Source organism: Nilaparvata lugens, chromosome 6 (genome assembly GCF_014356525.2).
Source record: "Nilaparvata lugens isolate BPH chromosome 6, ASM1435652v1, whole genome shotgun sequence".
Taxonomy (NCBI): Eukaryota; Metazoa; Arthropoda; class Insecta; order Hemiptera; family Delphacidae; genus Nilaparvata; species Nilaparvata lugens.
The window spans coordinates 33,577,608-33,594,429 of NC_052509.1; the positions used below are offsets into that span (position 1 = coordinate 33,577,608).

The 16,822-nt window shown below is 36.2% G+C and overlaps 1 protein-coding gene across 2 annotated transcripts in view; it reads right to left on the minus strand.

The window, feature by feature from the left end:
• The window catches only part of LOC111045627 (nuclear pore complex protein Nup160 homolog), a 116,069-nt gene that overhangs the window by 49,289 nt on the left and 49,958 nt on the right, over nt 1–16,822 (minus strand). The window lies entirely within an intron of this gene.

Consider the following 16,822-nt stretch of genomic DNA (forward strand, 5'->3'; position numbering starts at 1 on the left):
ATTTGATGCTGGTTCCAGAACATCATCTGGTTTGTCATTGAACCAGGTTCTTCATGCTGGTCCCAAATTGCAGACTGACATTTTTGTTTTGTTAGTTAATTTTCGTTTGTTCCCAATCGCACTAACTGCCGACATTAAACAAATGTATCGACAAATATTAGTGGAGGATTCCTGCTGTCGTTATCAGCGTGTATTGTGGAGATTTTTGCTGGAGGATCCTATCGAAATTTATCAGCTCAATTGTGTTGTTTTTGGTGTTTCAAGCTCTCCATATTTGGCGCTTCGCACCGTCCACCAGCTTGTAGAGGAGGATGGAAATCGTTTTCCAGCAGCCAAGGCGAGAATACCAGGAGACATGTTCATGAACGACTTAGTCACATCTGTCGCCACAGAGTCAGAGGCCGCGGAGCTGTATCGTCAGTCCAAGCAGCTGTTTGAGGGAGGAGGTTTCTCACTCACTAAGTGGACTTCAAATTCACCATCAATGTTGGAGAAATTCTCGGAGGAAGAGAAATCGTTTTCGTACAAGGATTTCGAAGCAGACAACTCCTTGGCTATCTTGGGATTGAATTGGCAACCTAGTACTGATCTGTTTCAGTTTTCAGTCAAGAGTGGTGAGGTCGTCGCTACTAAGCGTTCTATCCTGTCAGTGATGGCTCGTATCTATGATCCACTTGGTCTCTTGTCACCGTTTACATTATTTCTAAAGTGTCTTGTCCAGAAACTGTGGAAATTAGGAGTGGATTGGGACGAGAAGCCGCCTGAGTCTATATGCACTCTTTGGGAGAATTGTCAAAAAGAGTTGCCTCTATTGCTGAAATTTGCTGTTCCACGTCACGTTGGTTTGTTTCAGGATTCTCACATCAGTTTGATTGGTTTTTGTGACGCATCATTGTCTGGTTTTGGTGCAGTTATCTATGTGAAGTCGCAGAATGAGAGTGAGGAGCCAATAGTTGTATTATTGTGTTCAAAGTCCAAGGTAGCACCATCTAAAGTTGTTTCAATACCTCGTTTGGAGTTGTGTGCGGCACTCTCGTTGGCAGAACTCATGAATTCAGTAGTCACTATTATTAGTGAACATTGTCATGTGTCTCGTATTGTCCCACTCTCTGATTCTACAGTCACCTTGTGTTGGATTAATGCTCCATGGCAAACTTTTGTTGGTAATCGTGTCGCAAAAATACAGGATTTTTGTATACAGGGGTGGATGCATGTTGCCGGAATTGAAAATCCTGCTGACTGTTCGTCTAGAGGTTTATCACCAGTTGAGCTTGTGAACTTTCCGTTGTGGCTCTCAGGTCCATCATGGATAGCAGAGGACGAATGCGATTGGCCCGTTCGAACTCAAATGGAAGAGATAGTGGATCCACCGGAGGCGAAAAAACCGTCAGTGTTGACAGTCACAAAATCTCCTGATTGTAACAGCAATGCAATATATTCATTGATTGGTCGTTGTTCGGATTATGGTTGTCTTTTGAGAATTGTAATTCTTGTTCTCAAATTCTTATGAATCTTACCCCAATCAGAAGAATCAGATTTCGATGTTGCTGAGAGGTATCTATGTAAAGTGGTAAAGAAGATACATTTTTCATCTGAATTTGTGCAATTAGAGAAGGGAGAAGATTGTTCTATGCGCCTACGTCACCTGTCTCCATTCATTGATAAAGGTGTGATTCGCGTCAGCGGTCGTTTGTCTCATGCTTGACTTGAATTTGAGACTTGTCATCAGATGATCTTACCAAAATCTGACGCTTTCGTATCGATGTTAATTGATTATCATCACAAGAAGAATTGTCATGCTGGACCTTCATTATTGTTGTCCTTGATCAGACAGAAATTCTGGATACTGTCTGCTCGCTCTATTGTATTTGTATTTGTATTTGTGTCTTCAAATTGTCTTTGATTTGTATTTGTGTCTTTAAATTGTTGTTTCCGTATTTGACCTAGTAACAAAATTATATCCACTCCCAACTTAATAGTTGTTGTGATTATTGCATTTTTTCTGTTGTGTTGTTTTTTGGTGTTGGTGTTTTGTTCTTTTTGGCATGTCTGGATTTTTCCTTTCCTTGGTTTTTTCAGTTTTGTAACTTGGCTGAAAAATAGTTTTTCAGAGGCGGGGTATGGTCTGGCCAGAGAACTCGAATTGTAGCACCAGAATGGCAGACTGTAGTTCTGCCAATAGCAAGCTTGTGTTTGCGCCGGCGCAGACCGTCCTGCTGCGTGGCATTGTGGATGTTTTTGTAAGTTTTTGTCTGTCTTGTTTCGTCGGCCCGTTGTTTTGCAAGACCAAATTTGTGTTTGTCTGTCATGTAATTTTCGATCGGAAATTTCTTGTAAATTGTTTGAGTGTCATATGTGAATTATGAATATAACAGCGTAAATAGTATTGAATTGAATTAATTTGAATCGGATTTGAATTTATAAAGAATCCAGTTTGAGCTTTGTTCGAAACACATTGCATAACCTGCAAGTTGAATGCAGAATCAACGAAAAGGCAGCCGTAAGCAAGAACCTGTCTATTCCCAGATTTCGTCCCACCCTGAACCTGACCAAAAAACCTAATAAAGGCTTCGAAGGGCAAGTAGTCAAGATTGGAATAAATTTGGTGAGTTTTTGCTCTTTTCTATTGTTCATTAATGCAGAGTTTAACTGTACAAATAACCTGGCTCAAATTGAAGATTAAATTTTGCCCCTTGTTTGTATTTGATTATTTAAATAGTAAATTACAGTCCTCTGGTAGCTCTTGCCTGAGCTTTGTTCAGAACAGCTCCTTTTTCCTTTTATATTATCCTTGAGATGCAAAATCTCCAAAAACCTTGTATATACATTGACGTGCAATTTAAAAAGGAACATATCTGTCAAATTTCATGAAAATCTATTACCGCGTTTCGCCGTAAATGTGCAACATATAAACTTTTAAACATTTAAACATTAAGAGGAATGCCAAACTGTCGACTTAATCTTAGACCTCACTTCGCTCGGTCAATTACGGTTGGTTTCGCACCCTTCCACATTCCTTACTAACATTATAATTCAATATACATTATAATGAATAGACTGTTAATAATTTATTTTCTTTGAAAATAGGTACACAAGAGCCGGAAAATTTCACTCCAAATGCAAATATCAGGGCATGCTACGGCACAATCAAAACACGATCAATGGGGTAAAAGAAAGGAGACGGGCCGCCGAAAGCAATGGATGAACAGGTAGAAGTTCTAGTGACCCTTCAGTGGTCGCCTATTGTAATCTACATTTTCGTGGTCTATTGTTAAGGATTTCACTAAAAGTAATATAAATTGGTGGCCCAGTCTGATTACTTGAAGGCATTTCCAGCTGTAAAACCAGAGGTAGCCTACATTGCTTGGATAAACACACACATTACTATCGATTATAAGTACAAATTTAGTCAGAATGTATCATTTTTTTTTAAAAGATTACGTCCTTTTATACTTATCCTTACGTCCTATTATATTCAGTGTACATGATGAGACAAAATTAATTACAGTACACAAACACACACACATATCAAAGTACAAATTGTTTACTATATGGTCAAATGACAAATTTGGTCAAACTGAGGTTTGACTGTTGACTTTCAGTCAAACTAAGGTTTGACTAAGGATAGATATAGATATAAAAGTGCTTTATTGAAAAAAAAACAATATTTTACCAGAAGTATTATTTAAAATATTGCATACACTATATGGCTTGGTCAAAGACCGTCAGCCGGAAATTCCGGCTCTACAAATAATGCCAGCTTTACCCAATCCTTGCCGTTCAAAAAATCAATAAATGCTTCCTGGTTAAGCTCAATAGCATCAAAATATCTACATCTCCACTCTGATAGAATGGGGCATACTGCTAGGAAATGGAAAATATCCTCGTTATCCCCTCTGTTACATAATAAACAGCGCATGTCTCAATTTTCCAACTACGGCTTGAAGCTTAAATCTATTAATCCACATCTTGCCTTCATCACCCATTTTACAAGCGTATGGCTACATAGCTCTTTTATATAGCTCGCAGATCCTAGACTTAAATTCAGTGTTCTGTAATGAATATGATAATTTGCCACTGTTGTACCTCTTAAAAGATCCTCCTTGAAATTCTCTCTCACCCTATCCAACAATTTCAACATTTCACTCTTCCAGTTAATAAAGACAACAGCTGTGCCTAGTTGAAAGTTGTGTGTATATTTTTGGCTTCAAAATTTTCTGAAATAACTTAATTTATTCAAAGTGCGGTGATATTAAGTGCAAAATTTGACTTTAATTTGGTATTTTAATCATTCTAAATTCAAAATTTCTATCTAATATATATTCTTGGACAGAACTTTGAGCTTTAGATTTCCTCAGTGAGAACATAACCTATTTTTTTCAGACATTTCATTATTTATCAAAATTTGGGAACAGAATAGTTTTGGGCTATGCCTGTTGTTCTATCCCGATCATATTCATATGATTTGTAATTATATCAACGAATAAATAAATAAATATTCTGAGCGGAAAATCCAAATTATTATTGTACTCCGTTGCCATTTGTATCCATGCCTTGTACCAAAAACATTTCTTCCTTATTACCTCCACAGCCATAATCTTTGGTAATCTATCATTCCCCATTTTCAAAACTTTATTGATGTATTGAAAATGAAGCTTCAATGTATACTCCAAAATCAGCTTTTCATCTTTTTCAAGAAACAACATGTAATTTGGTGTGTTATTTGGCAAAGCGAACAATCTTTTAATATACAATCATTTTAGTTTCTCAATGCTGTCAAATTTCTGAAACCCCCACACTTGTGCCACGTAACAGATTATTGCTCTACTACATGCATTAAATAATACCGATTTAGCTTCAAGATTGATTGTATTGTCATTTATCACTCTGTTCCTACCAACATTCAAACTCAATTTTGCAATCTGTATCCTCTCCTTCATGTGCTGCTCCATGCTCATTTTTGGTGTGAATGTCACCCACAAATATTTATAACTGTTAACTTGCTGCACTTCATTGCATCCAAAAAACCAGCGATCATTTCTACCCATTCTTCCACTGTTTCTGAAAACAAAATTTTTTATTTTTCCAGGTTGACAGTTAGATTCCACTGCTCGCAATACTGTTTCATATTGTTTATCATCCTTTGTAAGCTAACAGGAGAGTCTGACAAGAGTACAATATCATCGGCATACATTAGTACCCTTATTCGTTTGTTTGCCACTAGTATGCCTCCCTCTAGAGCATCATCGAAATCATTCAAAAAGATTGAGACTAATAACAGGCTGATCACGCATCCCTGCCTTAAGCCCATCTCTGTAGCAAAGCTCTTTGTCAGGCCATCTTTACACCATACACTAGCAATTGTTTCACTATTCAAAGCTTTTAGTATATTAATCATTTTTGTGGATAAACCTAGGCAGGATAACTTATAGAAGAGAGCGCTTCTATCAATAGAGTCGAACGCGGCTCGGTAATCGACGAAGAAATAGTAAACTTTATTTTTTCTAATCTGCAATTTTTATTGAATAATAGATGAAAGAGTGAAAATATTATAGACAGTTGAATAACCTTTTCTGACGCCGGCCTGATATCCATTGAGAATATTTCTGTCCTTGACCCATTTATCAATTCGTTTCAACAAACATCCACAAAACAGTTTTGCGATAACGTCCATAAGTCTTATACCTCTAACTTGTGATGGTTAATACCAGTCTCCTGTCGGTAACGGCACTTATCTGAGAGTTAACTCCTGTTTTGGGAAGTACCCTTGTCACACGAAATAGGAAAAAATGTCTAGAGTATACTAGATTATTTTCCTGACAATTAATCAAAGGATATATTGTACTATATTTCCTCAGGATCAAGTAACTCGATGATGGGTTACTATTGACCTAATTTTAAATTTACTAAATCATATGAGAATATTGTTTGTTCAATAATTAATAAATGAATTTGATAATGAAGGGTTAAGCCCATAAACAATATAATTTGAATTTTAAACAGTTCTTTCAAGTTTATAAATTTATTGAGGATGAGCATGTAGTGCTTTCACCCAAGGGTTGCCCGACTCAAGTTTGGACAGTTTAACGTCAGAATTTTTACAAACGATATACCAGTTTGTCTATGGAAAATTGAGTCGAAGAGATTTTGAAATAATGATATTATAAATCACTCACATTTATATGGGCCCACAATATATGCACACTCACTCATGAAGATTTGTTCACTTCATACCTGGCATCTTTCGTCAGGCTGCATGGCATCATATTAGGCTTCATTATTTGGCTCGCGATTTTAATAATTGATAACTCCTTTTTAACTGAGACTTGGTAATCAAATTAAATTCTAACGTTACGGGAACTCTACATTAATTGAATTTAGCACTCTTACATAAATTCAACAATGAAACATTTAAAACGACAAAAAATAACAAATAGGAGTTACAAACGACTCTCCATTAGCGTGCTCAGTTAATCTCTCTCTCTCCTCCTTCTTCTCAGAAATTGAGAAGCTAGGTTTGGGGAAGAAAAGGTCACATGACCAGTTAATGACCAATCACTGGTCAGAAAAAAACAAATCTACCAATAGGATGGCTACAAATGAAGAGATGTGCTCAGGTGTGCCATATAGAATAAATGAATAATTTTAGAAATAAAAATGAGAAAACAAGCAAAACAAATATAGAGGGACAATGAGCAGATTTTTCAGCAGGTCAGAGTGTACAATAAACAATATGATAAATTGAAAATTGAAGCAAGCAGTCAACAATCAGAAACAGACACGCCGGTTATCAGCTGACTGATAAGGTAGCCGGCTCAGTTTGCATCGAGAAACTAACCCTTATTGTAAACAAACATTCATTATGCTGTTATAGGTTATTCGAAAACCATTTATAATTGTTTGTGAATCTGGATCTTAATGAATGAATATATCATAGATTTTGTTGTTATTTCAACAGCCAATAAAGGTGGGAAGTCGTAATTTTTAGCTTATTAGTATAGCAAGTTGCTTATCGAAGCTGTTTGGCGAATCTCACCATGACATAAAGCCCCCAAAGTTGAAAGGGTTTATGGTTTACAATAAAGCTTTTCAAATTTCCTCTTGTAAGAGGTGTGAGCGCTACAAAAAACTTACTAAAACTATGACTTAGGATCAAAACACAACACAGTCAATATCTGCTACAGGAGCTTATTCTATCCAGTAAATGCAGAAAATAAAGATGAAAGTCTATGTGCATGTATCAGCATAGAGTACACATATGGTGCCAAAGCAGTTACCTTGAGTCTCAAAAATTAGTAATACAATAATCGATTTTTAGTAGAACTAATCAATAATATAGGACAATCTTTCCTTTCATTTTTTATATTTATTATTCATTTTTATCATTTTGACTGCTCAAGATACATCCTAATGCATGGAGGATGTGCTCAACAATGAGCATACTTTATGCTTGATTTTCAAATTATCTAATGTTTGACTGCTGATCCTAACTGCTTGTGAATACAATTTTTTGGCTCTATACAATCCCTATCATTTTCCTGCTTGCTATTCCATTCTTGACTCCTTAACACAATAATACAAATAAGTTTCATTGAATTTCTAATACTTTCATAACATTTCAATATGTGCTTGACACAAATTTACTATATAATACAAATTGCATGAACATTGCTCTGGAAATGATTCAAAGTTGCGTAGAAATCCTCATTGAGTTTGAAGCTTTGGTTGATGCGATGGCATGGATAATATGCTTATAAGCATGAACAATAATATTCTCTTGATAAATTGCACTATCCTAAGTTATTAATCCTCAACTAATATCACAGACTATTTTATTTTCTTTGGCATTTTATTTTTTTTTTCAATAATAATTAGATTATTATGAAAGTTTTTTGGTTTGCTTTGGGTTTTTTTTATCACAGTGGATGTTTTATAAAGGGTTGTTTTTTAATTTTTTTTCTAGTCTGTGGACTAATATAAAGACAATATAATAATTAGGAGTAATTGAATAAATATATATTAATTTTATGCTTGGTGCAAGTGAATGATAATTTATAAGACATACAAACACTTAACACTAATAAATTACAATAATAACGTTTCATGCTGTGTGGGACTTGACTTAGATTAAATGTTGATAAGGCTGAACTTTCAATATGGGGAGGTCCTTTCGATTGGCTAGGTGTGGAGTTGTCCTGGATGTATTCATCTGCAGAAGTTTTCCAACGATCAGGCCACAGGTGATGGAACTTCCGCCTGAGCAGTGGCTTGTACCTTCCAGGCTACAGCAAGAAGAACTTCTTATTTTCCTCATTCCTTCTGCAGGGATCTTCGAGGCATCTAGGATGATAATGAAGGGATTTCTTCTTCTTCCTCTTCTTCCAGGATGACTTGACTCTGCGATTGTGATGAAAAGACTTCTTCTTCTTCTTCCTCTTCTTCCAGGCCGGTTCAATCCTGTGTTGATATAGGTGACATTTTGGAACCTGAATTTTCGGTTGTTCTGCTGGTGGTAAGTTTAGTTGTTTAAGATTGAGGAGTTGAGAGTGTGACACTGGCATTGGTATCTCATCTATTGATGTTGATGGAGGTAAGTCATTTTTCTTCAGTGAAGTATGTGGTGGGATGACATCACAAGTTGTAGTGGTCTCCACCTCTTCTGATGATGAGTTGAAGCTGTGGTTGGGTGAGAAAGGCAGGTCATCTTTCAGTATTGTCCATTTCTCATCCTTCTTCTTTTCCACTCCACTGTTGACAGGCGATGATTCATCTTCCAGTATTGCATATATGTTATTGATTAGCCCCCCTGAATCCAGATTGTCAGGAATGGTTAACTTCATGTTTGAAATTTTAGCTGGGATAAAAATTTCTGCTCCTGGTCTAAGCTGAAAATTTATCAGAGTTGATTTTGAAATGGGCGCAGAAGCTGTTGGGCATTCGCTTTGGTAACATTTACAGCTGCTGGGTAGTGTAGACTGCTCATCTGCTGACATTGTCGGTGAGTTCGACATTCTGTCAACTGGACCGACGGAGAATTTGTGAGTCACCTTCCCACAGTTGGCGATGACAAGGTTAGATTTGACTGCTTTCGTTGTTTGGAAATCCGTATTAAAAGAAGTCATGTGTGATTGTCAACTGTTATTCCCATTATTTCTCCTTTGATGATTGTATCCATTTCTGTTTCCCTGATATGTTTTTTTGTTACTGAAGTTGGTATTTATTTATTTATTTATTTATTTATTTATTTACATTGTGTACAAATACTTAACATGAGGAAAGGCACAACAGGCTCATGCCCAAAACTGTCCCATTTCCAATTTATACTATTCTGTCCAAATCAAAATGTTGGTTATGTCATTTTCACTTTTACACTAATACAAAATACAATTTACACTCTTCAATTCTCAGAAAAACGAGCAAATTTTTAATCAAATAGATACTATTTTAGTCCGAAATTGAAAAATCAAGAACAGTAACTAAATAATTATTCGAAAAGTCTAAATTTTGAATGAAACTAGAAATTTTTGAGCTAAAAACTTCTCACTTTACAGAAAACTATTTATATAAAAGTATTGCGTTGTTGATTGTCAGATGCAGGAGGCATTGATGACGTTGGAGTGCCGGCTGCTGTGTTTGTGTTGTTGCTTGTCGTTATGTCTGCCTCATTGTTTACAATTTCAGTGTCGTTAATATTGGATGAATTATGATTAATAATATTATCAAAATGACCTTTTCCTTGTTGGTTAGTATTACTGTCATTATATTGATATTGGGTCTCCTGTTTACTGTTTCCACAATCTGCTTGGCTATGACTTCCTTCCAGGTAGCTGTTTGCACCTAACCTATCACTCCTCTTAACAAATCTGTTGTGGCCCAGTTGACTATCAATATTCTGTAGCCTCCATAAACAATTCTCAAATTTATCATAAGAGTCGAAATCATGAGTACTCATTGCAGACTGGATTGAATAAGGTAGCTTACTTATAAGAATCTCAACTAAGTTGTTATTTTCTAATGGAGTATCTAGTAATCCATTCAAGTATTTTAAGTGTGCTGCGAATCCAGTCATACTTGAACCCTGGTTCTTATTATACCGGCAAGTGAGAATATGTGACAGCAATGTTCTCTGCTTCGCTGGTGACCAGAATGTGGAAACAAAATTTTGTATAAACTCATTCAATGAATGGAATTCGGACACTCTGCTCCAAAAATAAATTAGTGGTTCCCCTTGCAAGCTTACTGACAGTTGAATTTTCCAAGCAAGCCAAGGAATATTAGCCATTGAGTTGACAAGTTCTATCTGTTCTATAAATGAGCGTGCTTGTAAACCAGATGGCGAATTATGAAATATTGGTAGACTTGACATAAGTTGGTTTATGTTTACACTACTACTGCCTGAATTACAAGTTACCATACTATTTTTTATTCGGTTACATTCCACCTGTGTTTCAGCTAGTTGCTTTTTTAACTCAAGAATAGCATCAGAGTCGTTGCACTCGGTATTAATTTGAGAAAGGTCTACCTTCAATTGATTTATCTGAGAGGTATGCTTTGTTTGTAGCTTTTCAACCTTATCCAACCTAACATCAGACTTTGTGAATATTTCTCCCATCCTGTTCTCCAACTCTGCACATTTATTATTAGTTTCCTTCTGTTGTTTCAGAAGTTTATTATTGGTTTCTACTTTCGCGCTGTTTATCTGGTCTAGCGTGAATGTAGTGATCTCAGTAGCTTTAGTTGTAATCTCACCTTGTAGATTCTCAACGTTTTCCAACAATTGTTTTTGTAAATCTTCCTTTGCCACTTTCACCTGTCCATTCAATGTCAATGACAACTGATTCATTTCTTGTTTTAATACTGAAATTTCACTTTTAAATTCAGCTTTAATACCAGATTTCTGTTGTTTGAACTCCAAACTAATACTGCTCATCATATCATTCTTTATCTGCAACATTTGTGTTATAATTTTGGCTTTCAAATCAGCATTTTGTTGTTTCATGGCATCTAGGAGACTATTGTAAGAGCCGGGTACTGCATGGACATCGTTGATATGCGGCGAGTTGATCTTATCCTCTTGACGAGCGGGGACATCTGCTCCAGTGTGGCCTTCCTCGATTTCGGCGACAGTTTCGGTGCGGACTTCCTCGATGTTGGCGACGGTCCCGGCTGGGGATGACAGTCTTGAATCGAGTAGGAGTCGGCTCTCTTCAAAATGTGTTGATGACAGGCTCTCTCCAGCCCCCAGATTGAAGTCGATGGAGGTAGTGCTGAGGACCGGGCGTGGAAGATGTTCTGGTGAATATGTCTCGTCCTAAGACGTGACCGCAGTGGTGTGATGTTCATCGGCCATGGTAGTTGTTTCAAAATCAGTGAATAAGTGAAGATATAAAAGGTCGATGATCTTGTAGTGAATTGTTGAAAAACGAAGTGGTGAAGTGTCACGCAAAATGTACGTTTGGATTATACTTGCAGGTTAGTTGAGGAATAATAATTATAATCAATAACCACAGCATGAAACTAGAAAATTATCCGCGACAATTATCGGTAGGTTATTTGCGGCCGACTTATGCACATTGTGTGCTAAACAAACAAATAAACACATGATATAAATACATTAACAAAATAAATATTTGGTTCAAGTTTAATAAAGCTTGAATAGTGCTGATTTGGGTATATTCATTTATAATTGAACAAGAACAACCTATTAAAAGCCTTTTGAAAAATCTGCTCATTGAAGGACAACAGTAAAATAAAAATCAGGTGTAATCTTGGGCTATACACTACATGCATAAAACTTGTTCGACCTTGGTTATAACTTATTTTTAAATAACACAAGTAAGCAGTAGGTTTAAAGTTTGCCGGATACACACCTAATTCCTGAAATAAAAAAATATATTAATTACTGCCTCCAGATTTCAGATCCTCCAGTAAAGAATAATAAATAATGTAGGCTTGAAGTTCGCTGAATACAGACTAATTCCTGAAAATGAAAGTTAATTTCTGTCTTAAGATTGTAGATCTTCCTGTAAAAAATAATATTTTTAAGTAATGTAGGCTCCACTGTCTTCCTTGAGTCTCTGTTCGCCGGACACCACGTGTGATGGTTATACCAGTCTCCTGTCGGTGACGGCACTTATCTGAGGGTTAACTCCTGTTTTGGGAAGTACCCTTGTCACACGAAATAAGAAAAAATGTCTAGAGTATACTGGATTATTTTCCTGACAATTAATCAAAGGATTAATTGTACTCTATTTCCTCAGGATCAAGTAACTCGATGATGGGTTACTATTGACCTCTGAAATGAATATGATATTAACAAATAAATAAGTTATAAGCAAGGTCGAACACAGGGTCACTAAGGAACAACATGTGATGACAAGTTGCATTTATTTAAATTTACTAAATCATATAAGAATATTGTTTGTTCAATAATTAATAAATGAATTTGATAATGAAGGGTTAAGCCCATAAACAATATAATTTGAATTTTAAACAGTTCTTTCAAGTTTATAAATTTATTAAGGATGAGCATGTAGTGCTTTCACCCAAGGGTTGCCCGACTCAAGTTTGGACAGTGCAACGTCAGAATTTTTACAAACGATATACCAGTTTGTCTATGGAAAATTGAGTAGAAGAGATTTTGAAATAATGATATTATAAATCACTCACATTTATATGGGCCCACAATATACGCACACTCACTCATGAAGATTTGTTCACTGCATACCTGGCATCTTTCGTCAGGCTGCATGGCATCATATTAGGCTTCATTATTTGGCTCGCGATTTTAATAATTGATAACTCCTTTTTAACTGAGACTTGGTAATCAAATTAAATTCTAACGTTACGGGAACTCTACATTAATTGAATTTAGCACTCTTACATAAATTTAACAATGAAACATTTAAAACGACAAAAAATAACAAATAGGAGTTACAAACGACTCTCCATTAGCGTGCTCAGTTAATCTCTCTCTCTCCTCCTTCTTCTCAGAAATTGAGAAGCTAGGTTTCGGGAAGAAAAGGTCACATGACCAGTTAATGACCAATCACTGGTCAGAAAAAACAAATCTACCAATAGGATGGCTACAAATGAAGAAATGTGCTCAGGTGTGCCATATAGAATAAATAAATAATTTTAGAAATAAAAATGAGAAAACAAGCAAAACAAATATAGAGCAACAATGAGCAGATTTTTCAGCAGGTCAGAGTGTACAATAAACAATATAATAAAATTGAAAATCGAAGCAAGCAGTCAACAATCAGAAACAGACACGCCGGTTATCAGCTGACTGATAAGGTAGCCGGCTCAGTTTGCATCGAGAAACTAACCCTTATTGTAAACAAACATTCATTATGCTGTTATAGGTTATTCGAAAACCATTTACAATTGTTTGTGAATCTGGATCTTAATAAATAAATATATCATAGATTTTGTTGTTATTCAACAGCCAATAAAGGTGGGTAGTCGGAATTTTTAGCTTATTAGCTGATTATTAGTATAAGCTATAGAGGTATAGCTCTCTACATTTTCTCTCTCTCCTTTCTTGTAGAGTGGGAACACGATCGATAACTTGAAACTGTCTGGCACGTCACCAGAGTTGAAAATTCTATCAAATAGAATTATAATCTTATCAATTAGACTCGACAGAGCATTTTTGTAAAAATTCATAGGAAATGCGATCAACTCCTGGTGCTTTATTATTTTTAGCTTCCTTTATAACTAACAACAACTCTCTCATTTCAAAATTCCTATCCATCTCTAAGTTCTCCACTATAGGGACTGCATACTGTATTGGATTACTTATCAATTGAGGATTCATAATTTGAAAAAGTAATTCACCCAATCTTGAGCATTTATAGAATTCGAAACAAATTTATTCCTATTTTTAAACTTATTTAATCCATCCCAGAAGCTTTTTGTATCTCTTGCTGAATTTAAATTATCAATAAGTCTGCAGTTGAACTCTTTTCGCTTTCTCTTGCACAAACTTTTGAATGAACGTTTCACTTCTAGATAATTTATCCTATTATATCCAGAGTGGTTGTGTCTGTAAAATTTCAAGAGACATTACTGTTTTCCTCGTATTCCAACATTCCCAGTCAAACCATGGTTGCTCAAATTTTATATTTTTTTGTCCAGGCGCCTTTATCTGACGCCTCTATTATACAATTTTTTATACTGCCCAATAATTGACGATTATCACTGCCTTCTACAACCATGCTTTGAACAATATCAGTGACTCTATTTTTATAATTCTCAATACCACACCTTAATACTAGTTTGGGCAACAGAGGCAGACAATCACATTGCTTATCTTCGCGTGCCATGTATAATTCTAATTTTATGGGCATATGATCGGAATACGCACACGGTATTACTCTAAAATTGTGAACATAGCAAGTAAGACTCAATGGCACGGCTGCTATATCATTAACTGACGCACCACTTGCCCCAACAAACGTCATCTCACCCTCCTTATCTCCTTCTGTTCTCCCATTAACAACAATATAACCCAGATTATCACACATTTCTAAATACTTTCTTCCTCTTGAATTTATAGTCAAGTCTTTTGAGGTTCTTAATAAGTACAATCCTCCTAAATCATAATCAGTATAATCAGTTACTCTCATTCCTTGCATATTGCCTATTCTAACATTCTTATCACCTATCAACGCTATTTCTAAATCTGAATTCTCCGATAGGAAATCATACAGCTGTTCAAAATCTGTCTGCCAATTATTGGGATCAATATAAATACAGGTAATAAATGAACATCCTTATTTTCACTAATCTTGACAATCGCCACTGGTCTACCTCTCACTCTTTCTACTCTAATACTATCTTTAAAGATAGAGTTTTTATTCAAACCCAACAATAAACCCCCACTAGCTCTGCCGAAATGAGAAACTCTCACACCCCAATTCCATACAACTATAAAATCTGAGAGATACGAATTAAAATAACCAGCATCTTTCTCCAACACAAAAGTTTCACTTAAACATATTACGTCATATTCTCTTAGGATATTGAAGGAACTGTTCTCTTTAAGTTTACTTTTCAGACCACAAACATTATAATACAAAATAGACAGAATAGAGTTTTCACCTCGACCGTTCCCTGTACCTATCTGACCGTGAGGTGATTGAGCCGTGGGCGCGGGTCGGCCTCATTCGTTATGAGGCGAGTCGCCATCCTCGTTGCCAGCTACTTGGGCGTCGGGTCGTCGACGTCGATCTCCCCTCGTAATTGCTTGTATCTGCTCGGTGAAGTCCATCCTCAGCATCTCCTTCAGTTTTTCCGCTCCGTCCTCCGTACCAGCCATCAGCCTGTTGCCATCTTACGACCATTGGAATTTCATTTCTTCCACCAACATGAAATCGAATCCTACATAAGTTTTAATTCCGTTTGTCATCCTATCAATAGCTTTCTTCAATGCCAACAATCTAGCACGGATAACACGAATGTCCTTTGGATAATCCCGATGGACCACATAATTTGTATTTTTCAACTTGCGTACATTTTTAAAATTCTATTGATATGTTCATCTTTTGGTATATTCGAGATTACTGAAGGTCCTCTGCCCAACAAATGAGCCCTATTTACTTCGATTTCACTTGTTATACCTAAAACTTCCGAACAAAATTCTTTCACTTTCTCAACACATTTATTGTTTTCCACGTTTCGTAATCCTTTGAAAATCACATTACTTCTTCGTGATCTAGTTTCGAGCTCAATAAGCCTCTCCTCACTTTTTTCACCCATACGGCGCATTTTTTCTAACTCTCCTTTGAGCGATTTATTTTCCTCTTCTAACACCGTAACTTTCGCGTTAAGCGTTTGAATGTCTTCCTTAGTAGCAAGTTTAGAAATGTTTTCCTCTAGAATATTTTTAAAAGAGTCCATTAATTGTGTAAGTGACATATTTCCGATCCTTTGCTCACCCATAGTTGCAATCTGTTGACGTTTAGCAAGATTCTGATGCACTTCTGGTGAATTTCTAGAACGTTTCTTACTTTCTGAACTAGATGAGCTCATCTGCCTCCTGTTAACACTCGTTAACCACAGGATTTAATTTAATATTAACTCACTATTTATAATTCCAATAAACACTTGATCTCACGAAATTAATAGGTTAGCAGAGAAAAGAACCAGCAATTTCACGCCGAGAAACGAAAGCCTTGACCGGCAAACACTGATAAGAGAGCAAACTAAGCGACCGTTCAGCTCGGTGTCTCAATCGGAACTCAGGTTTGACTAAGGTTTACTTTCCATAAGCTGAAGCTATAATTATCATACTATACATATATTGGATTATTTGATAATTATATATTCATACAAATAAATATAATGCGCATATCATCAGCTGATGAATTACGCACGTGGTGTGTAACCAAGAATTGTATGTAACTCAGGTTAGTCTGTATACAGCTTGTGAGCAAGTTGAGTTTCATCAAAATGAATATTATGAGATTCAAAAGTGAGAATACAAGTAACGTTACAATATACACTAACACGTTATACACTAACCTTACAAAGGTAAGGTGGAAAGTAATACATGAGTCCATACCAGCTAAAACTACCTTCAAGAAAGCAGACGGGGCCACTCCGGCCACTAATGAGGGTGATGAAGCGGATTTAGAGGACAATAGAGTGTGATAGTCAAGAGTTGGAGGATGAACCCTTTTTTGGAACAATAGCCCAGTGTACAGGTAGCGCGGCCCCGTCCCCTTTCTTTAACCCCGATCAATGTACTTGGCCGTAGCCTATACCCACGCTTCAATTGCATAATTAATATGACTTCCAATCAGACCATGATAAA